General features: G+C 41.1%; 1 long non-coding RNA gene across 3 annotated transcripts in view; it reads right to left on the bottom strand.

Moving 5' to 3' along the window:
* Nucleotides 1-25,203, bottom strand: part of LOC131903346 (uncharacterized) — a 71,581-nt gene that overhangs the window by 6,910 nt on the left and 39,468 nt on the right. The window contains exons 2-3 of one of the 3 annotated variants that reach the window (XR_009377503.1): nucleotides 22,376-22,591; nucleotides 9,154-9,291 (exon numbers count right to left, since the gene is read on the bottom strand). The exons of 1 other annotated variant lie outside the window; for it this stretch is intronic. This is a non-coding gene — a long non-coding RNA (uncharacterized LOC131903346). Of the gene's footprint in view, nucleotides 1-5,579; nucleotides 5,745-9,153; nucleotides 9,292-22,375; nucleotides 22,592-25,203 lie in introns of those variants that run through there. One more of the 3 variants, XR_009377502.1, reaches the window with a different exon arrangement.

Raw genomic sequence — 25,203 nt, 5'->3', positions numbered from 1 at the left:
AGATCCCTCCTTCTTTGTCTTTTCTTAAACCTTATTTAATTCTGGATCCTTTAGTCTCTTACACACTGCTTGCACTGTATTTGTACAAACTAAATCTTCAGATACAGTACTTTACATTTCAAGGACAAAATAATGTCAAAGTGAGGCAGGTGGCGGCGGCGGCACGCCTTTAAACCCAGCACATGAGAGGCAGAGGCAGGTGGATCTCTGTGAGTTCGAGGCCAGCCTGGGTTACAGAGTGAGTTCCAGGAAAGGTGCCAAAGCTACACAGAGAAACCCTGTCTCAAAAAAACAAATAATAATAACAATAATAATAATAATAATAATAATAATAATAATGTCAAAGTGAACCTCTTTTATAACTTTCTCATAGATCTTCATTAGTTTACTAAAACCACATAATTCCTGGTCTGGTCTGTACACCACTGAAAACCCTGTCTTTGTGACTATCTCTGACTGTGTATTATGGTCTGTACACCACTGAAAACCCTGTCTTTGTGACTATCTCTGACTGTGTATTATGGTCTGTACACCAATGAAAACCCTGTCTTTGTGACTATCTCTGACTGTGTATTAGAAGGAAGGAGGGAAGGAAAGACACAGAATAAATGGATTTCCAGAACAAAAATGTGTCACAGATGATAAGTATGAAATTCAAGTAATAAAAAAAGACTCTACTGAGTTAAAATTTTATTTACAGATAAAATCAGATACATCAAAAATTTAATCCAGATGTGCTAGTACATGCCTATAATCTCAGCACGCAGGAGACTAAGGCCAGGGGACCAGAAATTCCCAAGACCAGCCCTGACTACATACTAGGCTCAAAGCCAGGTGGAGACAGGAGAATTGCTTTGAGTTTGAGGCCAGACTGGGCTACATAGAGAATTAGAGGACACTTTGAGCTACAGAATGTGACCAAGTATCCCATGAAATAAAGATGTTTTTTTCCTAAAATTTGTCCTGTTCTTTTGAAGAAATTAGATTAGTATTGAGTTTAGTGTCGCAAAGTATTAAAATAATAAATGAAGTAGCTATTATAGGAGACTATAGTGAAAGGTTAATTATAATTAGGAAATGTTTAATTAAAATTGAAGTTTCTTAAAATATTATTTCCAGTGTCATCTCACCCATATCTCCAGGGATGCTAGAGTAGCTACAATACATTCACCTGAGCTGCCCGCCACCCTTCCAGGCTCTTCCTTCCCGCCCCCATGTCTATGTTAACATCAGTAAACTTGCCAGTAGAGGACACCACAGGCCCAATACTTAAACAGAAGTACAGAGGCCTGGAGAATCATCATCCCTACTCCACTGCCTCTGCGTCCACTTTTCAACAGTCATTCACCACGGTGGTTACAACAAAAGGTCTGTGTTGGTTAGGTTTTATTGTCAACTGGACAAAATCTAGAGTCGCCTGGGAAAAGCAAACCTCGACTGAAGAATTGCCTGTATCATATTGGCCTGTGATATAGCAGGCCTAGCCCACTGTGGGGGGCATCATCCTTCACTAGGTGAGACTGGGTTGTACAAGAAAGAAAGCCAAATATGAATCAGAAAGCAATCTAGCAAACAGCATTCTGCCAAGATTTCTGCTTCAAGCTCCTTCCTTGAGTTCCTTTCCTGATTTGCCTTAATGATGGATTGTGGCTGGGAAATATAAACCAAACAACCCTTTTCTCCCTGGGTTGCTTTTGCTCCGAGTGTTTTATCACCAAAACAAATGAAGCTGGGATACTGACCAACCACAGGCAGACAGCTGCCAGGCTTAAGAATCAATGAAAAAAGAATGAGCTGGAAAGGAGCAGGATGATACGGGATGGAATAAGAGAAAGAGAGTGGAATGGATGGATGAGCTGCATGGGCAGGATAGAGAGGATAGGATGGGATGGGATGGAGTGAATGGGAAGCGATAGGAGGTTGATAGGATAAGATGGAGGGGGTTGTATAGAATAGGGATGGCTCTTCATCCATCCTTGAACTATAGGTCTTTTTGGTTAAGTAGAAATAAAATCTATTAAAGCAGAGCCTCATAAAAAATGAACCCATCGCTGGGCGGTGGTGGCGCACACCTTTAATCCCAGCACTTGGGAGGCAGAGCCAGGCAGATCTCTGTGAGTTCGAGGCCAGCCTGGGCTACCAAGTGAGTCCCAGGAAAGGCGCAAAGCTACACAGAGAAACCCTGTCTTGAAAAACCAAAAAAAAAAAAAAAAAGAACCCATCATCATCATCATCATCATCATCATCATCATCATTTAGGTTACAAACAGAATACCTATAGCCTAAAATGACATATGACTTGAACACTGTAAAATTTCAAATAATTCTCCCTAAGAAAAAATGAATGAATAATGAAAAATAGCTGTAGATATAGAGGCAATGTTAGCAAGGAGTGAGAAACAAAGACATCGCCCGAGTCCTCAGTGACCCACACATACAAAATTACACAGGCTGGGGTAATGTGATTGCCCATTCTCCAATCAGCCAGCAGATGTGCTGCTGCATTCTGCATGAGCAGCAAGTGAGAGAAAAGCCCTGCTGGAAGTCCTACGAGAAGAGAATTACAATAATCAAGCCTGCGCTCAGCCAGGACATGTGTTACTGTAGCAGAATTAAATACAGAAGCACACCCAGCCTCCAGCCTGAAAGGCACAAAACCATCACCATAACCTTCCACACGTTGCTCATTAAAAGAAAAGGCACAGTTAAAAAGAAAAATAAAAAGCCCAGCAACATGATTTAGCTTCATTTGTGCTGTTGAATCACTGGCTCTACCCATATTTTTCTCTTTCTACTGATGGCCTTTGCCACTGTTTATGCTGTCTCCCAATCTTGACTTTTAATTGCAAGATGTCAATCATGAGACTACAAGGATTTAGAAATGATTCCCTCCACAGAACACTTTAAATAAAACATGGCAAGCAGTCTGTATATACCTTGATAATGGATTTCTATCATCAAAAGCTGTTGTATAACATCTGAATATGAAAAACTAGAATCTTAACTTCAAAGAAACAATAGGCCCAGCCTCTAGCTAATGCCATCAGTTCATTCAAATGATAGTTGTATGTCTGAAGTTTTCTTTAAACCGTACTTTACTTTGTTCATAGCAAAACAATTTACAAATTAAATAACACTATAATAAAATGATTTGATACAGTTTTAAACAGAAGAAAGGAATGGAAAGTTTTCAGGTTACAAACACCCTCCCCCAGAATGAATTTTATAATAACCTTTTCTAAATCTGTCAATGTGACAAATGTATTCAGTGATCAATCTTGTCTAATTCCTACTGCACCAGTGGTCAATGGAATTAAAAGGCTTGCCTGCCTTTCAGAATTGCTGCTTCAGAGGAAGACCTCTTGTTAGCATCTTTTGGAAAGCAAAAACCATCTTGCTACACAGAAAATTCAATTCACACTATCAACCACCTCATAAACAAATTTCTTTTTGCCCTCTATAAATTAGTGGATTTCAAATTGTATACCCAGAGTAGAGGGCTCCCCACAGCCCGAGTAAAGACAATCTGGCCTGCCTATCGCTGGCTCACAATCAGCCCCATCTCCAATGACTGGCTTCCTTCCTACCCCCCCTTTGCAGCCCCAACACAAGCCACTGGGCTTTCTCCAGGGCTGTGCAGCAGCTCCTTTCCATTATCTTTGCTGCCTGTCTTGTTCACCTCCATCTGCTCCCCACAACAGCCCAGCATAACCCAGCATCTCCAAACACAAGCCACCTGCTCCTAGGGCTTCCCATTTCACCTAAAAAAAAACCAACCAAAGCCTTTACCTTGACTGAGAAGACCCAGCCTGCACAACCTGACACTCACCCTGCCATCTTCTAGTCTTTCCATGTTCTCTCCTTTCCTTCAGATGCACAAAAAAATTGGTTTCTTTCTCTGCCCTGAAAATACCAAGATCCTTCACACCTTGAAGACTCCCCACCTCCAGGCTTATATTCTTCTCCTCTTGGCCTTGAACGTTCTTGTGCTCCTTCTTTTCGTGGAGGCTCCTCTTCTACAGTGTGAGCTTCACTGTCCCTCCTCCAAGAAGCTCTCTGTCCAGGACCACTGGGCATTATCATCTACTCTTGAGCCCTACTTATGGCTGACAGAGCAGGCGCTATAAATGTGCACTAATGAAGCCACTTCCTTTACTAATTTACCAACTCTATCTTCAACGAGACTGAATTCTACAAGCCATGGACATCACCAGCTCCTGGGAAAATGGCAATGCAATTAATATCTGAGAGTGAAAGAATGAAGAGGTGAAGAGAAGGGAAGGAAGAGGGATGTGGGTAGGGAAAGGAAGGGGATGGGTGTTCTAATACGCTTTTCTGTTGCTTTGTTAAAGCATTCTGACACAAAGCAACTGGGGGAAGAAACCATTTATTTGGATTTTGATGCTACAGTTAATCACCAAGGAAGGCAAAAACACAAACTCAAGGCAGGAAACGAGAGGCAGGAACTGATGCAGAGACCACGGAGAATGGTGTTTACTGTGACTCCCATGACTGCTCAGTTTTCTTCTTTTTTTTATTTGATTTCTGAGATTATAATATAATTGCAACATTCCTCCCTCCAAACCCTCCCACAGTCCTCTCGATCCTTCAAGTCTATGGCCTCTGTTTTCACTGATTATTACTGTATGTATGCAAATATGTATACTTAAATATAACCTGCTTAGTCTGTATAACATCATTACTATGCATGTTTTCAGGGCTGACAGTTCACTCTCTTAAACAATCTAGGACCACCTGCCCAGGGGGGCACAGCCGACTGTGGGCCAGTCCTTCCGTGTCAATCATTAATCAAGAAAAAGCTTGCCTGCAGGCCAATCCAGCGGAAGCAACTCCTCAACTGATTCACCTCTTCCCAGGTGACTCTAGTTGGTGTCAAGTTGACAAAATAAGCAGCACAAGTGAGAAGAAAAGCAGGAAAGGAGGGGAGGAGAAAGGAGGGGAGGGAAGGAGAGGAGAAAAGAGGGGAGAGGAGGGAAGGAGAGGAGAGGAAAGTACAGGGGAGGGGAGGAGAGAAGAGAAGTGGGGAGGGGAAGGGAGGAGAGGGGAAGGGAGGAGAGAGGAGGTGAGGGGAAAGGGGTGGTAAAGGGAGCGGAGGAAGGAAAGAATGAACAAACAGTGAAAAGGAAGCATGGATTAACATGGGCCTAACCATCTGTTTATGTCTGTTACATCTGAAATGTTAGTTGAATTGAATTCTGTGCAATGTGAACTATGTTCTTCAATGTCTTTTCCTATATCCTCAGAAAGGAGACTCCACAAAGAATTAGGAATAGATTTTGAATGAAGCTGTCCCTATCAACTTGTCTTGCATCCCGTTTGATGGGACAAAGTGCTGGCAGCCGTAGGGGTGGGCTCCTGCACCTCCTCTTCCTGCAGCTTTCCTGGGCTTGATTATGCAGCAATCCTTCCTTACTGGCCAACAGCACTTCTTGTCTGTGGCTCAGGCAGCGTATCCCACACTTTCTAACCCAACTCTGTGAGGTCTCCTGGAGCACATAGAACATCTGACCTCAAGTCACACGTGCAGATGCTGCTGCAAAGGTGTTTCCATAAATTACCTTCCTGTTCCAGAAGGAGACACGTTATTTCTAGTTGAAATCACTTTTTCATTTCTCCAGGTCACAGGAAGTTCACACTCCCTGCTCAATCTTCCTCAGCCAGACTTCCAAATTTTGTCACATTTTAAAATGATCTATTTTAAAATGTACTGGTTTATGTAGATATGTATCTAGAAGCAAGAACATGTGTTTGAGTCTAATTTATAAAAAACAACATACATGAAAAGTAAGTCATATTTTAAATTCTAATTCACCAGGTAAGACCAATTGTTTTCCCCAAAACACAATTTATTAGTATATGTACTAGTTTTTTACCTCAAAAATATTAATTCAAATCTGCCCTCATATTTGACAGAAACTCTATTACCAGACATTTTTAATTCAGTACCCAATGAGAAAGCATTCATTTTTCATAGAAACTCCAGAGCCAGGGATATACAACTTTCACAAGCTATTCAATTTTGTTTTAGTTTTTAATTTATTTTAGTTGTACAAATTTATGGGGTGCTGTGCAGTGGTTCAATGTATGTTTCTGTATGTATTGATCATGTCAGAGTAGGCAATGTCTCCGTCTTCCTAACCATGTTGGATTAACAAGCAATAATTTGACACAGGTAGGGGCTATAGCACCCACTTCAATCCCCACATAAATATGCACTGGCAAAATCAAGGCACTGATGTGCCTCATCATTACGTTACGTTTGGAACGTTGGAGCTCTTCAAAACTCTGTTTTAGGCTGTGGTGAACTATCATGTTGGCCCGTCTGACAGAACGCTAGACGTCACTGCTTCTTACAACTTCTCGGATGCTGGTGATCTGATGTCCCACCTGTCCCTCCTAGTCTCTAATCATTTATACACTGTAATCCAGAGAAGCATCCACATATATGAGAGAACGTGCAGAAATTGCCTTTTTGAATTGGACTTACTTCACCTAACATAGTGTATTCCAGCTTCAGAAGTTTTACTACTAGTAAAATGATAGGCTATTATTCTTGATAGCCTACTGAATAACATGTTATCAGTATATTTCATATAACCAGTATATGATATATGTCATTGAAATACAAATATATGTGTAGCTACCACTTTCTTGATGGGCATCTAAGTTGATGCCACATCTTGGCCCTTGTGACTTAGTGCAGCCAGGAATCCATCTGTGATGTGCTGGCATTTCCTTGGATTTCTTCAGTGACTGGATAACTGGATCGTATGGTAGATATATTTTTTGTTGTTTCCTGAAGAGCCTCCATCCCCACTGTTCTTTGTAATGACTGTACTGATATCATTCCTGTAGTTGGAGAATTCCTACCAAGAGTACACGAGAGTCCCCTTTTCTTTACACCCTTGCCAGTGTTTGTTACATTTTTAATTTTTTGATAAGAAATTTTCTAACCAGGGTGAAATAAAATCTCATTGTGATTTTGACTAACATTTATCTGACAGCCAACAAAGTTGAACATTTTTTTCATACATTTGTTGACCATTTGAATTTCTTCATTTGAAGAAGAATCTATTCATATTTTTCTCATTTTAATTGTTATTTGGGGGATTTTTGTCATTGCCCTTTTAAATTGGTTGTCTATTCTGGATATTAACTCCTGGTCACAAGAATAGCTTATAAATATTTTTCCCATTTATAGTTTGACTTTTCAATGCTTTAGTCGATTTACTGGACCAAAGTTCCCTGACTTGATGCAGTCGGATTTGTTCATTTCTGGTCTTGTTTCCTGGATTTGGGGCATCTTATCCCAAGTCAATGCCTGTGTCAATGTGCTGGAGTGTTTCCCCACGCTTCCTTCTGGAAGTTTCACAAGTCCAATTCTCATGGTCGGGTCTTCGATACCTTTTTTTTTTTTTAATTTGATTTTCATACAAAATGAAAGACAGGTTGACTTTCAGTCTTCTGCGTGCAAATAACCAGTTTCCCCAGAACCATATATTAAAGAGGCTTCCTTCTGTCTGGGTGTTGTTCAGACCTTTGCCAAAATCAGCTGGCAGCAAATGCGTACTTATTTCTATGTACTCCGTTTTGCCCCGTTGGTCTGTGTAGCTGCCCTTATACCAGTACTGTATGAGTTGTGTGGTATATTTTCAAGTCAGGAAGTGTATTCCCTCTTTCTAAATGTTGTATTTAAATTTTTAATTATTTTTTATGTATTAAATTTAAAAATTTTAGAAAAAATTTATGTATTTATTTATCCACTTCTCCAGTTGGTGAGCATACAGTTTTCCTAACAATCTCCAGTGACTGTGTACATCTGGAGCAGCCATAATAAACTGTACCTTTTACCCAACTTTATATGAGTCTTCTCTCTTTTAAATTACTCTAGCTAAAGGTTTTTACTTAAAAACAAACAAACGAACAAAACCCTCTGCTTTATTGATTCTTTGTATTGTTTGTGGTGTCTTTTATTTGCTTAGATTTTTCTCTCTTTTTCTCCTTCTGCTGGATTTGGGGTTGCTTTGCTTTGCATTGTTTGTTGGGTTACTTCTTTTTTATGGAGGTTTTATTGCTATAAACTTTTTTTTGTTTTGTTTTGTTTTGTTTTTCGAGACAGGGTTTCTCTGTGTAGCTTTGCGCCTTTCCTGGGACTCACTTGGTAGCCCAGGCTGGCCTCGAACTCACAGAGATCCGCCTGGCTCTGCCTCCCGAGTGCTGGGATTAAAGGTGTGCGCCACCACCGCCCAGCTTGCTATAAACTTTTATGGTAGTACTGCTTTCGCTGGATCCCTTAAGTTTTAATATGTTATGTTGCTATTTTCATTTGTTTCAAAAAAATTTCGTGATTTCCTTTTTTACTTCGTTTTCTGTTTGTCTTTGGTTTTTGTTTTTTCTGAGACGGGGTTTCCTTTGTAACCCTGGCTGTCCTGGAACTCACCCTGTAAACCAGGCTAACCTTAAACTCAGAGACGCGCCGGCCTCTGCCCCCCCGAGTGCTGGGATTGAAGGCGTGCGCTGCCATACCCGCCCCTTTTTACCGTGTTAGTGACTCTCTTGTCTTTTCGCACCGTGTTGTTCATTACCAGGCCCATGTGACACACAGCACAGTTGTCACATCCTATATAGCTCCCACAGAGCTCCAGGATAGATTTCATGACTGGGAAGATCCTGAAGTCACAGAACATGCCACTTGGGAACTCGGTAATTGGGAGCTGTAGATCTCTGAAGTACCACCACCTCCCCAGTCCATCATCACCGATACACAGTCTCAGCTGCTACAAATCCAACACTACTTTACAGAACTTCAGAGACACAGCCTTCAACAAACATATAAAGGTCGGTTTCAGTTTGGCACTATATTATATGATGACAGACTTTTAACAAAAATGCTAATTTATATTACCTCAGCATTAGACCCCTTTTCCACTAACTTTATTATTGGAAATTTATTTTTGTCTTCAAGCCCAAAGCCATAGCTGCCTTCACTGGATTTAATCTGAAATGTAAAATACTAACATTATTGATAAAGAACCAAGAGAGCATCACAATGAAATCGACTGAAAGCATCAGCGTGCTTGCCTGCTGATTGCTACACCTGAAGGAAACTTAAGGCACGGAGGCTTCCCAACAGTGACTGAGCTATGACGTTCTCCGCAACTTTCAAGTCATGTTTCATAAGCCTGTGTTTCATATTCGATCCTTCCATTTCCTCGTCGGCAAAAAAGTGGAAAAGTAGAGGCTCATCTTTGAATTTACTTTTTTCCAGGACTGCAGAAATGGAGAGATTCAAGTAGTTTCAGTAAATTTGGGTCTCAAGCTCACTTTCCACACCAGCACACACTCAGGAAATTCCTGCCAACAATGAGCTCAGGTGTACATCCTAGGACAAGAGGACAAGGGGACCTCACATATACCCCTCAGATTCCTTTGATAAATTATGCCTCCCTTCCCTGTAAATTACTGTCATCTACAAGATTTAGTATTTTAAAATAAGTAGTATCTTTCCAATGTTGCATTTCTTAGTCTTCCATTGTCCAAACGGAAAATCTAAATTTAAGAGAGAAAACACAATAACTCCTAAACCCCGTAAACTCTAAATATAAAAACTTAGGGCATTTTCTACTTTCAGAAAACATCATAAACGTGTTTTGAATGCAGTACATCTTCATAGGAAACTGCAAAAGAGTTGCACAGCATCTTTCTATGTGTGAGCAACTCCCAGTGAGGAGTCACAGTTGGTCCAACACTTCAATCTAGAAACATGTCTTCTGGGTAAAATGTGATTTTAGTTTCCATGACTTGCTAGCTCTTCTCTGTTTCAAAACAATATTCTCAAATAATCTTATTTCTGCAAAGGTCAATTTTTTTCTCTTTTACATAAATGTTAATATTTCCCCTTAGTCCCTAGGAATGTTGATCTGTTTTGTTAGCCTTGTTTATACTACAGGCAGATACAGAGAATAAGAATGTATACTTACTAAGAGCTGACAGCTGCCAAAGTGTGTTAAAAGAGAAATCTGTGTTTCTCATTCTTGGTCATTAGTACCTTGTAGTGTGCTTGTTGGGACAAGGTGACTGACAGTACAGGAAGGCTGTGGTCCCGGGGCACTAAGCTTTGTGATGTATCAGTCTGGGGCCAATTCTGAGTGTGAAAATTACAAAGTTACCTAAACTCTCTGCATTTTAGTTTTCTCATCTGCAAAATGAGGGTGAAAGAAATCTTCATACTACCTTCCCTAAAATGAAGTACTACATATAAACAGCTTGGCATATGTCAAACAATCCAAAGAGGTAACTATTTCATTATTTTTACCGAGTTCCAGAAAATAATGTGGAGCAGATGGGTGAACGGGTGATCTCTGGATGGAAGAGCATCTGGTAACATGGTGACAAATGAAGCCATCCACCACACCATAAAAACTAACACGAGCCACCGTACTCTGTACTGTACTGTAACAGTACAGTACAAGACTGTACTGTTAGTCCAATGAGCGGAGAAACAGAACAGAAAGGAAAAACACTTTGGACTGAGTTAAGTTTTGCCTCCGTGATCTAATTGTTTTTCCAAAGATCACATGACATTTCCTCCAACAGCCTGTCCCTTCATGTGCTGATGACCCCTCCTGCTACTGTAATAGAGTTGACTTTCTGCCTTTTCAGTAGAATGCTTCCTTTATAAAACTGGGCATTCTGGCATTGAGTGTAAACGTATTTATAATTTCTACATCTTATTTTACTGACCCATTATTGTGGCCTTCATCTCTTTGTGTGGTTTGTCTTTCTCCCGCTCAGGTTCCTGTTTCTGATCCAAACCTAGCTTCTCTTGCTCATGCTCAGTTTCTATTCACATAGCGTATCACTTTTCCTACTTTCACTTTCCGTCTGTGTATCTGTGGAAGAGAAGTGCATTTCCTGTAGGCAGGTATTTCTCCCTCTTCACTTTGCACCCATTTACCACATCCATATCTTCTAATTGGGGCTTCAATGGGTTTCTGTCAAGGTTATTACTGATGTGTAAACACTGTTGTCATTTTGTTAAATTTGTTTTTAGTATTCTTTATTCTGTTCCTTCTTCCCTCTGCTTCCTAGCTGCCATGATGTCAGCAGCTTTGCTCCACGTGAGTTCCCAGATGTGGTGCCTCACCCCAGACTCAGAGGCAGGGGAAGCAAATAGCCATGGACTGGAAGCTCTGACCGAGTAAGTCAAAATAAACCGCTCCCTTTCTGAGTTGTTCAGCTCACAGTTTGTCGCAGTGATGGAATGCTGACTAATGCAGCGAAGACTGTATTGTTAGTCCAATGAGCGGAGCCCTCAAATGTGGCCTGGAAGTTTTCCCTTAGAGTTCTTAACATTTTCTCTTTGGTGTGTGTGTGTGTGTGTGTGTGTGTGTGTGTGTGTGTGTGTGTGTGTATAGGTCAGAGGTCAATCTCAGATCCTTGCCTTATACTTTATTTCATACAAGGTCTCTTGTTTTTCACTGCTGTTCATACCAGGCTAGCTGCCTTTAAGCTTATAGGGATTCCTCTGGCTTCACTTGCCATCTCCCATGAGGATGTGCTGGGCTTAGAGTCACATGTGATTCTGAGGATCCAAACTCTGCTTGTTATGCTTGTAAAGCAAACACTTTACCTTCTGGGCCATCTTTTTGACCTCGCTTTATACTTTTAAATTCTTGACTACAATATATCGCGGCACAGATGTCCCTGGCCATGTCTACGTGGTGTCCTAAGAGCCTCCCACATCTGGAAGGTCTTATCTTACCACAATTAGGGAGATTGTTATTATTATACATTTTTCTTTCTTTTCTTTCCCTTTGGAGACACCAAAGATAAAATGTTTATTTCAGTTAATGACATGAAAAATACCTCAGGTGCTTTCTTTAATATTTTCTTCCCCCCACTCTGTGTGTGTGTTTCTGTGTATCTGTGTGTGTGTCTGTGTGTCTGTGTGTGTGACTGGTAAATTCCAAAAGACACACCATCGGATTCAGCCTTCTTCTGTCTGCTCCCCATGGTCTGTCACTGAGGCTTTCAGCAGTGCTTTTGGTCTTATTGAGCTGATTTCCAAGGTTTCTATTTGTTTCTTTTTCAAGATCACTATTGCTTTGCTGAATTTCTCATTCATAGCATACTTTGTTTCCCTCACCCTGTCCAATTGTCTCTTCTCTTTGAATCTCTGAGACTTTTGTAATTATCTTTTGAATCTTATCAAGCATTTCATCAATACTGTTTTATTTAGGATCTGTTGCAAGAGGGTTATTATGCTCACTTGCACTTGTAGGCATGAGATAACCTCATTTTTCCATATTCCTGATGGTGCTACATTGTGACTTACACTCATGGTGGGTAAATTATCTATGCTGCTTTTGTAAGCCAGCTCCCCGCCACACTCACACACAAATGGCTTTCTCCTGAAGACATGCATTGTGAGGTGGTATGCAATCCCGTCCTTGTGTCCAGTTGAGCTCTGTAACGTAGTCCTCCTATACTATATATACACTATGCATAGGGCCAATAGCTTCTTTTGACTATAATTAGTGCCCTGCTACATTAGTTACTTTCATTGCAGTGACCAAAATGCCTCCCATACACAGCTTAGGTTCATATTTCCAGGGCTTCAGTCCATGTGCTTAAGCAGGATATCACGGCAGTGAGCACACATGCCAAAAAAATTCTTCATATCGTGTCAGACAGGAAGCAGAAAAATGTCATACAGAAAGATGCCAAACAAAAGACAGCCCCCAGTGACCCACTTCCTCCAACTGAGTTCCACCTTCTGCCTTTCACTACCTCCCAATCACGCCATCATACAATGATCCATCAGAGGATTGATTACATCAAACAGTTGGGACCTAATTGTCTCTGGAGATTGGCCACAGACATACCCAAAGGTACTCTTCACTAATCTAATCTCCATCCCTGCAGGTTAGCAATCAATATTAACCAGCACAGAGGTCTCTGGGAGCCACATAGAGTCAGGGACACTCTAGCATACCACAGGGTATAGCACACAGCAGCAGAGGGTGTGCAGTGCCCATCTTGTGGACGTGACAGCTGGGGGAATGTTGACAACAGGTGAGTAACAAGATTTCCTCAGGCACCACAGGAGTGAGCTCTGCCACTGGCCATAGCCTCTAACACTGTCAGACAAAGAACAGCAGACTCCGGTGCCCAGCACTGGGGGAGGCGACATCGAGAACCTGACTGGATCCTAGTCCCAGCAATAGTGAAGGACCCACATATGGCTGTCCAAAGGCAGAGGTGGAGGCAGACAAGGGTGGCGTCCCTCTCCTAGCACCCAGTTTCAGGAGTAGCTACCACCTCCACACAAGTTTCACAAATCACATCAGTTGCAAAATTGCAATTCTTGCCCCAAATTTACAGATTGCCAAATAAAATTATATGCCAATCTATCACTTCTATATGCTAATCAAATTACAAAACAACACTTTCGCTATTTGAAAGAAACACAGATTTTTCTATTTCTACTTCAATAATTTCATTAAAGGTTGATAAAATGTGACTTGATATAGCTTGAACACTCCAAAAGCCATGTTTAAGATTAATCCTGTTTTGAGGGATTAATAGGTTAGAAACAACCAGGCAATGGTGGCACATGCCTTTAATCACTGAGGCAGAGGCAAGCAGACCTCTGAGTTCAAGGCCCGCCTGGTCTACAGAGAAAGTTACAGGACAGCTAAGGCAACACAGAGAAACCCTGTCTTGAAAAACCACCCAAAAAAAAGAGGTTTGAACCATAAACCAACTACTTTGGAATGTGCTCAGGATTAGATGAGGTCATCAGAACAGAGCATCATAATTAACTACTGGTGGTTTTATGAAGAGAGGGTAGATGTGCAGTACACATATGCACACACATCATAGTCTCTTGCCATGTGGTGCTCAGCTATCTGAAGACTGTACCAGCAAGATGGCCATGATCAGACATCAATCTTGGACATGAGCTTCTGACCATGAGGTAAAGTAAACTCCTTGTTCTCTTTAGTGTACCCAGTCTGTGGTATTGTGCTATTAGCAACTGAAAACGGACAAAGAAAGGACCTGAAAAACAGTGCGTGAGAATGATGATTGCAAGTCTTTTAAATATTAAAGGTAAAATCAAGCCAAATGGATTTTCTTGAGAAGTAGTTCACGAGATGTATAATTTAAGGCCCTAAAATAGTTTGAAAAGAATAATTTCTCCAAGAACCTCTGGTGTCTGCACAGAAACCTTCAGCTGAGCAACCTCAGCACCATTGCAACTAGTCTTTAATCTTCTTGATTTCTCTGGCAACTTGCATGTTTTCTTCATTTTAATTTTAATTTCTCTTGAGCTATAGTTTCTGTTTTTAACTTCCAAATTTCTTTCTAAGAGGAAAAAAAATCCTCAGAGGCAGAGGAAGTTCTCGTCGACACATAATTTCCTGGTTTGGACGATGCACGATAGATGCCAGTATTTTCCACTGGACATGGGTACACTCCCTGGGCCGACAGTCTCTCCTCTCAGAGTCCTCGTCACAGTCTTAGGGTGTTTCTCTTCCTCCCTCCAACAAACCCATACAACTACCTGCTACCTGCCAGACACTAGCACCTCAGGAATGATCCATCAATCCAACCTGGGCGTGGCCTGGCTTCAAGTTTAACCTTCCCAAGTGCTGCCTGGCTAGAGTTGTTCCCACTCCACTCTTCACACGTTCCCTTCAGAGATCACCTTTCCAGAAGGCATGGAGACTAGGAGGACAAGACAAGGACTTTGAAACCAGACACCACTGAATTTGAATTGTATGCAGAGCATAGCTGTGTGACTTTAGGCAATGTAGTTAACCTCTCTGAAACCTAATCTTCCTGAACATAAAATGCAAATAATAATTTCTTGTGCATTTTTCAACAGATTGTTTATAACAAATAAAGGCCAGAATATAGTAATTACTGATAAATGAAAAACAATAATTCTATAATAATATTTTTCTGTACCTTGGAAAAGATTGATCAGCCAATAAATGTAGACATCTATATAAAGTGTTAGTAACAGCTTTCCACGAATGCCATCTAGATGGAATTTTGCCTGTGGCTAATGTGGTTCATCTAATAAGTGCCACATGGTGGGGGCATGATGGCTTGGGAATGTAATCCCAGCACTCATGAGCTGAGGCACAAAGACTGTGAGTTCAAGGCCTGCCTAAGCTATATAGTGAGATGATTTAGAAAAGAGAGAGAGAGGGAGAGAAATACCAAAGAGACATTTAGCTACTATTTGTGTTTTGTATGTGTGCATGGATACATGTGGGTGTGGGGACATGTGTCCATGTATGTATGGAGGCCAGAGGTAGACACCAAGTGTCTTTCTCTATCACACTCTACCTTATTGTCTGAGACAGGGTCTCTCACTGCAGGTGGAGACCAGCAATTGACTGACTGGCTGACCAGCCTCCAGGACTGTCCTACCTCCATCTCCCTGCTGGCATTACAGGTGCCTGAAAGCAGCCCAACTCTTCACACAAGTGCTAGAGATCAGCTCTTCATGCTTGTGAAGCAAGCACTCCCCCTCACCTATTCCCACCAGTGTTCCCACAGGTTTCATCTCTCTAGCACTGGCTACAGGCTTTGTATCTCAAGATCAGACCTGATTCACTTCTATACATGTTGTAAAATGCATTCATATCTGTAACATTCTAGAAAGGCATTGATTAAAAATAAGAGCGACAAATTGATCAAAAGTTTAACAGAAACACACACATAAAAGAAGTCCAAGCAAAATTCAGAAACCAAGAAATGTTGTCACTAATTCAATCAAGTTCTGGTTATCAGAAAGTCCACACAAAATATCTCCTACAGAAGCTGGAGAGATGGCTCTGCAGTTAAGAGTTCATTTCCCAGCATGGTGGCTTGCAACCACCTGTAACTCCAGCTCAGAAGAATCTAACGCCCTCTTCTGACCTCTGCAGGCACCATGCATGCATGTGGCGTAGATACATACATGCAAGTAAAATATTCATGCATATAAAATAAAAAATAAATCTTTAAAAAATATATACCTTACTTCCAAAACACTGTAAATACAGAAATGATCCAGGCATGATCACTGTCAAGACATTTCACACCAAAGATACCTACCCCAATCAATTAAGATGAGTGACATGATGGAAGTTAAGTGAAGAGAGTAGGCCCCAGAATTGAATACTGGTAACTTTGTAAGGACAGCAATAGTAGTAATGTGTGTATGTGAGTGTGTGAGTGTTTGTGTGTGTGTGAGTGTGTGTGTATACATTCTTATAGAAGCACAAAAGAGGAAGTGCCCTTCACCTAAGCAACGCTTAAGGTAAAGCTTTCTGGAAAAGATACCCGCACTGTGTGAGGGAAAACAAATTGTCAAAACTATGCAGGTAAAGAAAAAATTATGCACGAAAGAAAACCAAACAGCTTGGAGAGAATAATCCAGCAGACAGTGTTACTAGAACATACATCAAAGGTGTGTGAAGACCGATAAGAAATGGGTGAAGGGTGGCAGAGGACAGGAGGCAACAGGCTTTCCACTGTGCTGAGAAGCATGCCTTCGTTCTGGCAGAGGCACATTGAAGGGCTGTATGGAAGGAGCTGGTTCCCAGAGCTCACTCTGGCTGTGCTGAGAAGACAGACTGACGCTGGAACTAGTGGAGAGAGGGTGCCAGAGAACCACAGGCTGAGACTGTTCCACAAATCCAAGAGAGGGACAACCGCTGTCTGAACTGGGCAAAGAAATACAAGGACAAGTTTCAGAAATAGTTAGAAGGTAAGGGAACAGGCTACTTACACAAGCATGAACAGGTAACAAAGGAATAAACAAAGAGCCAAATGTCGGTCTCTGACCAACGGCTTTCCAATACAGAAAGTAGTTACCAGTGCTAGGGGAGTGAGGACATTAAAACTCCTGGTTTGCCATCTGCAAATCCATGTCTTTTAGTTGCCAAACCAGGGCTATCTGAGCACTAAAATGTTTCAAATTATTAAGAAAACTGCACCCTGGGAATAGCCACGTAGCCAGGAATAAGTGATGCACACCTCTAGCTTTTTGCTTTCTTCCTACCAATTCATAAATCACTCAATGAAGATATAAGATAATATCCACAAAAATCATTTGAGAATCTTGAATAAAATGATAACTGTTTTTAATCATAGTATTGTTTTACTAGCTTAATAAACAGTGAATGGAGTTAGCTGTTTGGTCAAGATGGTTGAGGTGCTTGTCCTACTGACAAGTTCCTTGTCAATGAAAAAGTGGGTCTGCAATTACATAAGAAGCAAACTTCTAAGATATAGGAGCTTGACAGAATAAAAGTTTAAAGTGAAAAGATCCAATCAGATAGCTTTAACTATTAATGAGTTGCGAGAAAATTTGTAAGAGATTAAAATATCTATAAAATTGGTTGACACAGCATTCTCCAACATTAATATTCATACTATTGCCTGGGCATGATGGCACAACCCTATAATCCCATCAGAGGCAAGTGAATCAAAAGTTTGAGGCCAGCCTGGACTATATAACAAGATCATGTCTCAAAAAATTTTTTTTAAATAGTACTATTGGATGAAGATATTCTAAACATTCAGTGTTTTAAAACATTGATGTGTTAAATGTCAGTCAATAGAAAAGTGATTAAAGTGGGTGCAAATGTGTTTTGGGGGGACGATGGAAATATTCTAAACCTAGACTTTAATAAACATTACACAGCTCACTAGATATACTGAACCACATTGATTTGTGCACTTATACAAGTGAATCTCATGGCACATAAATTACCAGTAAAAAGAAGCCAATAAAGTAAAGCAGTGTTCAAATCGAATACAAATCTTTACTCTGTGTAAAGAAGGAAGTAGCCAACAGGCCCACTGGGTCCTCACAGCCCTGGACTGGCTGAAGGTAGTCACAGGCCTGTCCAGCTCCACAAGGCACTGGGCAGGTAGATGCCATTGTGATGAGTGAATACATGGTGAAGAAATGGGTGAGAAAGAGAAGTGGACCACTTCATGTGTCCAGTTCTTCAGACAGAACTGAAGAAACCAAGGTTGTAAGGAGCAGACTGATGTGAGTGGCCTATTTGCCGCCTGGGGCCAGGGTGACTTCAGGGCCCAAGCTGCTGCCAAGGGTCGTGTCTGGATCCATGGTCCTACTGCAGTTGGGGTCTATGCTGATCTCTGTGGCCCAAGATACCACAGGGGAGCATCGGAGCCATGTGTGTTGAAATCCGAGGGCCATGCTGAACCAGCTGAGCCAGGGAGAAAAGACCCTGCCCCTCACTGGCCAATGCAGTAGAAGTGGTCCCACACCCCTCACCACAGGTATGGGAAAGCCATCCCCAATGGCATGGACATAGAAGAGCTGATTCTATCCCAGAGGCCCAGACTGACCAAATCAGCTGACATCCAGATCCACATCCAGGGCTTTGAGTTAGCCCACCCCAGCATCTGTCCCATCCATGACTTGTCAGAGTGCATGAAGGGACTGATCCTGTAGAACCATGGCTGTGGGATCTCCATGACCCCACATAACAGCAGGATATCCCAGAGGGGTTTTAGTGAGGGTCCCATGCTGACGGTGTACCAGAAGCCAGAGGCCTTGAACCAGACCAACGACTCATTGCAATGAACACTTGCTAAAGCAGAGTAGACAAAAGGGTACACTGTCTGACACACCACAGCTCCCAGGGCCACTACAACAAATGAAGAAGTGTTGGAGGGGCAGGAAAGATGGAGGAGTGAGGTGGTTTTTTTGTTTGTTTTGGTTTGGTTTTAATTAATAGTTTTTTAATTTTCCTTTGGAGCATGCTATGGGGGTGGGGGCGGATGTGGAGGGACTAGGAAATGAGTAGGATTCGGGTACATGTGAAATTCCCAAAGAATCGATTAAAAAATTATGTTAAAAAATAAAGAAAGAGCCGGGCAGTGGTGGCGCACGCCTTTAATCCCAGCACTCGGGAGGCAGAGCCAGGCGGATCTCCGTGAGTTCGAGGCCAGCCTGGGCTACCAAGTGAGTTCCAGGAGAGGCGCAAAGCTACACAGAGAAACCCTGTCTTGAAAAAACCAAAAAAATAAATAAATAAATAAATAAAAAAAAAATAAAGAAAGAAAAGAAGGAAGTGGCCACCGGAGGAACGCAGGCCACAGTCTCTTGTGTAAAGTAATAGTGATCTCAATCCTGGAGAGATGACAAACACATCTGTCTCCTTTCTTACCTAACATAGCACCCTTCTATATTTATGTCATCAACTCATAGATAGGTAGATAGATAGATAGATAGATAGATAGATAGATAGATAGATGACAGATAAATGATATCTAGATAAAAGACAGACAGACAGATAGATAGATGATAGATAGATACACACATAGGTGATAGGTAAATTAATAGATAGATAGATAGATAGATAGATAGATAGATAGATAGATAGATAGATAGATACATGATAAATAGATGATAGATTTCTCACAAGAAAAGACATGTAACATTTATTTCAATGATACAAAAGCAGAAACATGTCAGAGGAAAAATTTGTTGTCCATAACTTAAAGAAGAGATAAAAGAGAGAATTACAAATGACCAACCACTTTTATGGGAAAAAACAGAAATGAGGAGATTTTAGAGAGAGAGTGGTAGTATATGCCGGGGAAATGGAGACAGCATTTGAGCACAGTCACTGTGTCTGAGAATGATTGGTTATGAGAAGCGCAGAGAGGGAAGAACGGAGAAAATGTGGAACACCCTTGCATTTCTCAGTCTTATTTCTTGGCAGAAGAAAAAAATCTGACTCCAAGAAATTGTTCTGAGTTCTTAGGAAGTCTAAGTTATAAAACAGTTGAAAATAGGGATTAGCCAGAGTCGGAGTGTCCTGGACATACATTCAATAGCTGTGTGTGATGGCTAGTTCAAAGTGTGCGGTACCGGTTCCGCAGGAAGACTTGCTGCAAATGTTTTTTCTGTTTTTCAGAAAAGTAATATTGGCAATGTGATTGTGATGTTCTTCTAACATGTTATAGAAGGATATTGTAATGGCTGCTTTATGTATTCCGGCTCACAAAGATGATTTCTCACTTATACTGTTTGAAGTCTATCATGGGTTTAGCTGTGGTTGTTGCCAGACAGCAAAATACAGAGTTAGGATTAATTACATAAATTAGTGTTGTCATTTTGAAGTTTTAACTGTATTCAGAATAAAAAGCACTTGTACAGCCTCATACCTATAGGTGTGTAAGGTGTAGACCTCTATTTTGCCCTCATGAATAGCTTCTGCCAATCTGGAAAGATCTGTAGGGCACGTACTCCTGAGACAGCTCATTCCCAAATGAAGCAATAAATCTGGGATTGACAGCTCCACAGATCCATCACCAGGTCAGAGAGGCCTGTGCTCTGGTGCCATGACACTCAGGTAATTGGAGAATGAGAATGAAACGTGGACTGACATGACCCTCTGTTGGGAACACCACCAGAGACTATGACGTCTCCAAAACCACCAGGTTTGAGAATGTATCAGCAATCTTTAAGTGTTTTTATTCTAATAACAGAACTCATTAAAAATTTAACTTATCTCATAAAATACATATAGGTTATCTCTTTAAAAACAACACCAAGAAGTGGCTGGTTGTTTTTCAAACGGAAGACATTTCTTCTTTTTTTTTTTTTTTTTTTTTTTTTTTGGTTTTTCGAGACAGGGTTTCTCTGTGTAGCTTTGCGCCTTTCCTGGGACTCACTTGGTAGCCCAGGCTGGCCTCGAACTCACAGAGATCCGCCTGGCTCTGCCTCCCGAGTGCTGGGATTAAAGGCGTGCGCCACCACCGCCCGGCGGAAGACATTTCTAAGGAGAGCTAAAGTGATTCATGATTTTGAGGTGAATTATGGATTCTAAAAACCTTTTAATGAAGCCCTCTTTGCGCCAACATCTACCTTTAGGGTTTGGCTTTAAATAACGTTTGGTCAAATACCATCCTTGTTTCATACCCCAAAAGAGAGCTTATATTTTAAAATTTACATCTAGTGAAATAAATGCAATTGTATTAAGGAACATTAGTCAGTCAAGCTGCAAAAATTATGAATTTATTAGTGATAATTTTTCTTCAAATTCTCCACAATTTGTTTTCATAAAAACTCTTTAAAACACTTGCTAAGAAGGCATCATTGAAATATTTTGTCTTTGTGTAATGGTGTATGTGTGCACTGTATGTTTGTGTTTATGTGTGTGTGTGTGCACATGTAGGTATGAACATCTGTGCATGTGTATGTGAGCATGGAGATCAGAAGTTAACGGCAGATATTTTCCTCAGTCACTCTGTGTGTGTGTGTGTGTGTGTGTGTGTGTGTGTGTGTGTGTGTGTGTGTGTCTATGTGTATGTATGTAAAAGATAGAGAGGGAGGAGAGAGAAAGAGACGAGGGGATGTGCCATGGCATATGTGTGGGGGTCAAAGGACAATGTAGTGAAGCTGGCTCCCTCCTTCCACCTTACATGGGCACTGGGAAACAAACTCGGTTGGTCAGGCTTGTGTGGCCAGTGCTTCGTCCACTGAGCAGTTTGCTGGCTCTTCGCCTTCATTTTTGAAACTGTGTCTCTCACTGGACCTGAAGCTGACTGATTTGACTGGACTGGCTGGCCAGAGAGCCCGAGTGACCCTCCTGTGTCTGCCTCCCTAGCGCGGATTACAGACTTGCACCTCGATGTGTACCACCTGTTCACGCGTTCTGGGACTCACACCCATCCTCATGCTGGGACAGCAAGAACTTTACTGACTGGGCCATCTTCATAGCTCCTGACTTTGACATTTCTACACAAGGCAGGCAAATATTTTTTATGGTAGTACATTCTATTTGTTATGGAAATAAGCATATCTGCTGTATAATTTTCCCTTTGGGTTACTGGGACAGCATTAAGGAGAAATAGCAAACTGTTCTCAGAAAACCAATTCTTAGCCACATTTTTTTTTTAAGATTAAAGGATATCTTCTGGCTTAAAGGGAGACGGAAATATTCAAAGGCATAAAAATCAAATGGGTGATACGAGTTTAAGTTTCTTTGAAGAAACTGCTGAAGTTTAGCCAGAAGATATTATCATTTATACACTTTCTTTAAAATCCCTTTTCCAGAAGACAGCTTCTCAATGCCTCATGGAAGACGGCATGATTTAAGGAAAATCTTTAAGGCAGGGAGAGAGCTTTTCCCACCAGTGGCATCAAATCAGAAAGAGAAAGAAAAAAGAATTTTAAAAAAAGAAAGAAAAAAAAACCTCTTCAACAGAAATATCTAAAGTGGGGAGCACTGTTTGGGTACTTTACATAAATCTGTGAAATAGCTGTCTAGAAGGTGTGATTATACGTAAAAATCGAACATACCTGAGTCTGAGGTGGTTCAGCGTGGATTTGATACATGAGACCCTCAACGAGTAGCCGGCTTCGAAGACTCTTCCGACAGAAAACCAGCGACATCTACTGTCTGGAAGTGAAATGGCAGCGAAGCTGTTCCCTGCCCTGTGGGTAGGCCCCTGGGAAGGTTGAGCTGTCACCGATGCAGCTGAGGCTGGGAACTGGGTCCTTCCTTGACTGAGTACTCTGCAGAAAGGGGGGGGGGGGAGCAAAACCGTAAAACAGGCAGAGAAGGAGGAAGGCGGATGCTCTGCGCGTGTCACCAGCGACAGCCATTATTTCCCTGAGCACTGGGCTCTTCTCAAAGCAAAATCTCTCCCACTTTATATTCTCTGCAGGTTTTCTAGCCGGCCTCCTCCAAATGTAGAAGCATTCCTTTTGACCTGTACTCACCTTTTTTGCAACATTGATGAGACAGTATTTAAATTCCTTCATAAGTCTAGGAATTTCTGGCATTGAGAAGAGAAATGTATGCAGCCACACAGGCTGTTAAGTCCCACCTGCTTATCTTTAACAGAAGAGGACTCCGAGGTCAGGAACATTGGGCTGTCCTGGGGTAACCCACTCGTTAAGTGCCTACGTGGTTACTAGGTTTCCTCAGTGGTGAGTCTCAGTAGGAACGAATTTTCCCACACTGCTCCAGGGTTCCCCTATCCCAAGTCCACTTTTATTTGGTTTTGAAGTGTTTAAAGTTTCAGAGATTTTAATACAATTGTACGTTTTCACCTGGGGAGATACTTCAGGAAAAATCAAACTGTGACGTAAGTACACAACACGAGAAAGCCGAGTCAGCCGTTCTCAGTGCGATTTGTCTCCTACAATAACGATAAACTGATTCACTATGAACTTTACGCTTCCTAGTCTTTTAGTACAATATAAAAAATGAAACTCCTGATGCTTTATCCTAATTCTTTGTATATTTTTCAACTTTCTTGTCTTATCTTTGCCCTTCATTCAGAAAGAACTTTTTAGGAATTCAATAAACAGTCTTTCATTTTCCTATAGAGGAAACACCTTAAGGGAAAAGGGTGAATGCCTTTAAGAAAGACTTCCTGAATATTCAAATTCAAAGATTACTTTTTTCCTACACTTCATATTCTTATTTTAAATATGCAGTGCCCCTGGGTGTCAGTTACCATACAAACCAGTAGCAAACTGCATGTCCAATTGTGTTCTTTATCTCTAAAGATTCCTTTTGTGTTCATGATTTTATTTTTAGATGATTTACATACCACACACATACACGTATCTTGAAGAGCAAATTTCAAATGTCAAAATTAACAGCCATCAAATTATTATTTTAATCCCTTTGTAAAAGAAAAAAAAAGGCTAGGGTATTTTTCTAAACCTACCCTAAGTTCCAAAGTGAACAAATTTGACCTGAGCTCTGTGTTGGAACCCACCAGAGGTTAAAGGCACCTCCCTGCTCTTTTCTGAGGTCTGCAGCTTGGCTTGCCACAAGGAATCACCCTTCCTGTCAAGATCTTTGCTCCATGTTTACCTCTGCTCTGACAAGGCCATGGACCCTCTGAATTGCTGTTCTTTGCTCTGTTCAGATCTCTACTCTGTTCCCACCTCTCTGTCACCCCACATCCTGTGTCAGTTCTTTGTCGCCTGATTCATGTCTTAGAAAGGAAATACCTTCTCTCCAGTTGTTGAGACTACTCAGTAGTCTCAGGGCCACAGCATCCTCTCTACTGCAATGTCCCACTCCCCACTTACAGTAACCCTGTCAAACAAGGTCTCCCCTTACAAAGAGGTCCAGGTTTCTGTTTTATTTAACAAAACCAATAACTCTGACTAAAGCTAAGGGAAATTGACCAAATAAAATAATCAAAATTATTAAATAGAGTCTTCCTGCTCTAAAAGCAAAGCCACGCAGTTTTCTTCAGAGCATCTGTGTTACTCTTAGGCACTTTTCTTTACTTGAAAGCAAAATTGGAAAACTTTACAAAAGTCAGACTTTCTGGGAATTATTTGCACTCAAACAAATTGAAACTGATATTATTTTGTACTCTGATAAATTATACTACAAGTCTGAACATTTTCCCTATTTTGTCCTAAGTATCAAATTCCCCCGAATTTATCCAAATCTGAACTTGTTTTTGTTGAGTGAAGGTAATTTACTATCAACTCAGTAAGTGTCCTTGAAACCCACTATTTTGCAACAGGATGAGAACTCTGAACCTCCTCATTCAAAATTCCTGTCAAAACGTTCAGCACTCAGTTGTTAGAAAAGAAATCTAATTTTCAATGACAAAAACCACATAGTAAGGCCTAGTGCCACTGTTAATCTTCAGGACATGTCTGCGGCCAGAACTGACCACTGCCATATGCCACACCATGTAAACAAACATGTACCAATGGACTCAATGGTACAAACCACAGGTAACAGCAGCGAGGAGCTGAGCAGAGGTCTTTGAAGCATCTCGCTGTTCTGGCAGGTAAGGAGACAAAGGTCCTCTGATGTGTAGAAATGGATTGGAATCCTTACATGTTGACTCTTACATAGAAGCTCGCTAACACAGTGAAACAATTAGTTGGCTTTTTATAAAATAGATCTAGGTAAATGTGAGCTAATTTTGCTAGTGCGTTTCCACATATGACGGGGGAAACCCATTCATCTCCCTTGACATTAGTTCTAGGCTCAGATCCAATGCATATACACTATGGCTCATTTCTGCTGTGTTTGTTGAAGGCTGCTATCTGTTTATTTATTCCTTAAATATGTATTGGTCTCCTACTTTGTGCTAAGCACTATGAATAGAGTTGCAAACAGAATTGGCAAAACTCTCTAT

The sequence above is a fragment of the Peromyscus eremicus genome, chromosome 2, assembly GCF_949786415.1.
Source record: "Peromyscus eremicus chromosome 2, PerEre_H2_v1, whole genome shotgun sequence".
NCBI classification, from domain to species: domain Eukaryota; kingdom Metazoa; phylum Chordata; class Mammalia; order Rodentia; family Cricetidae; genus Peromyscus; species Peromyscus eremicus.
Note: the sequence above shows the minus strand (reverse complement) of the source record. Positions and strands in the feature narration are given on the sequence as shown.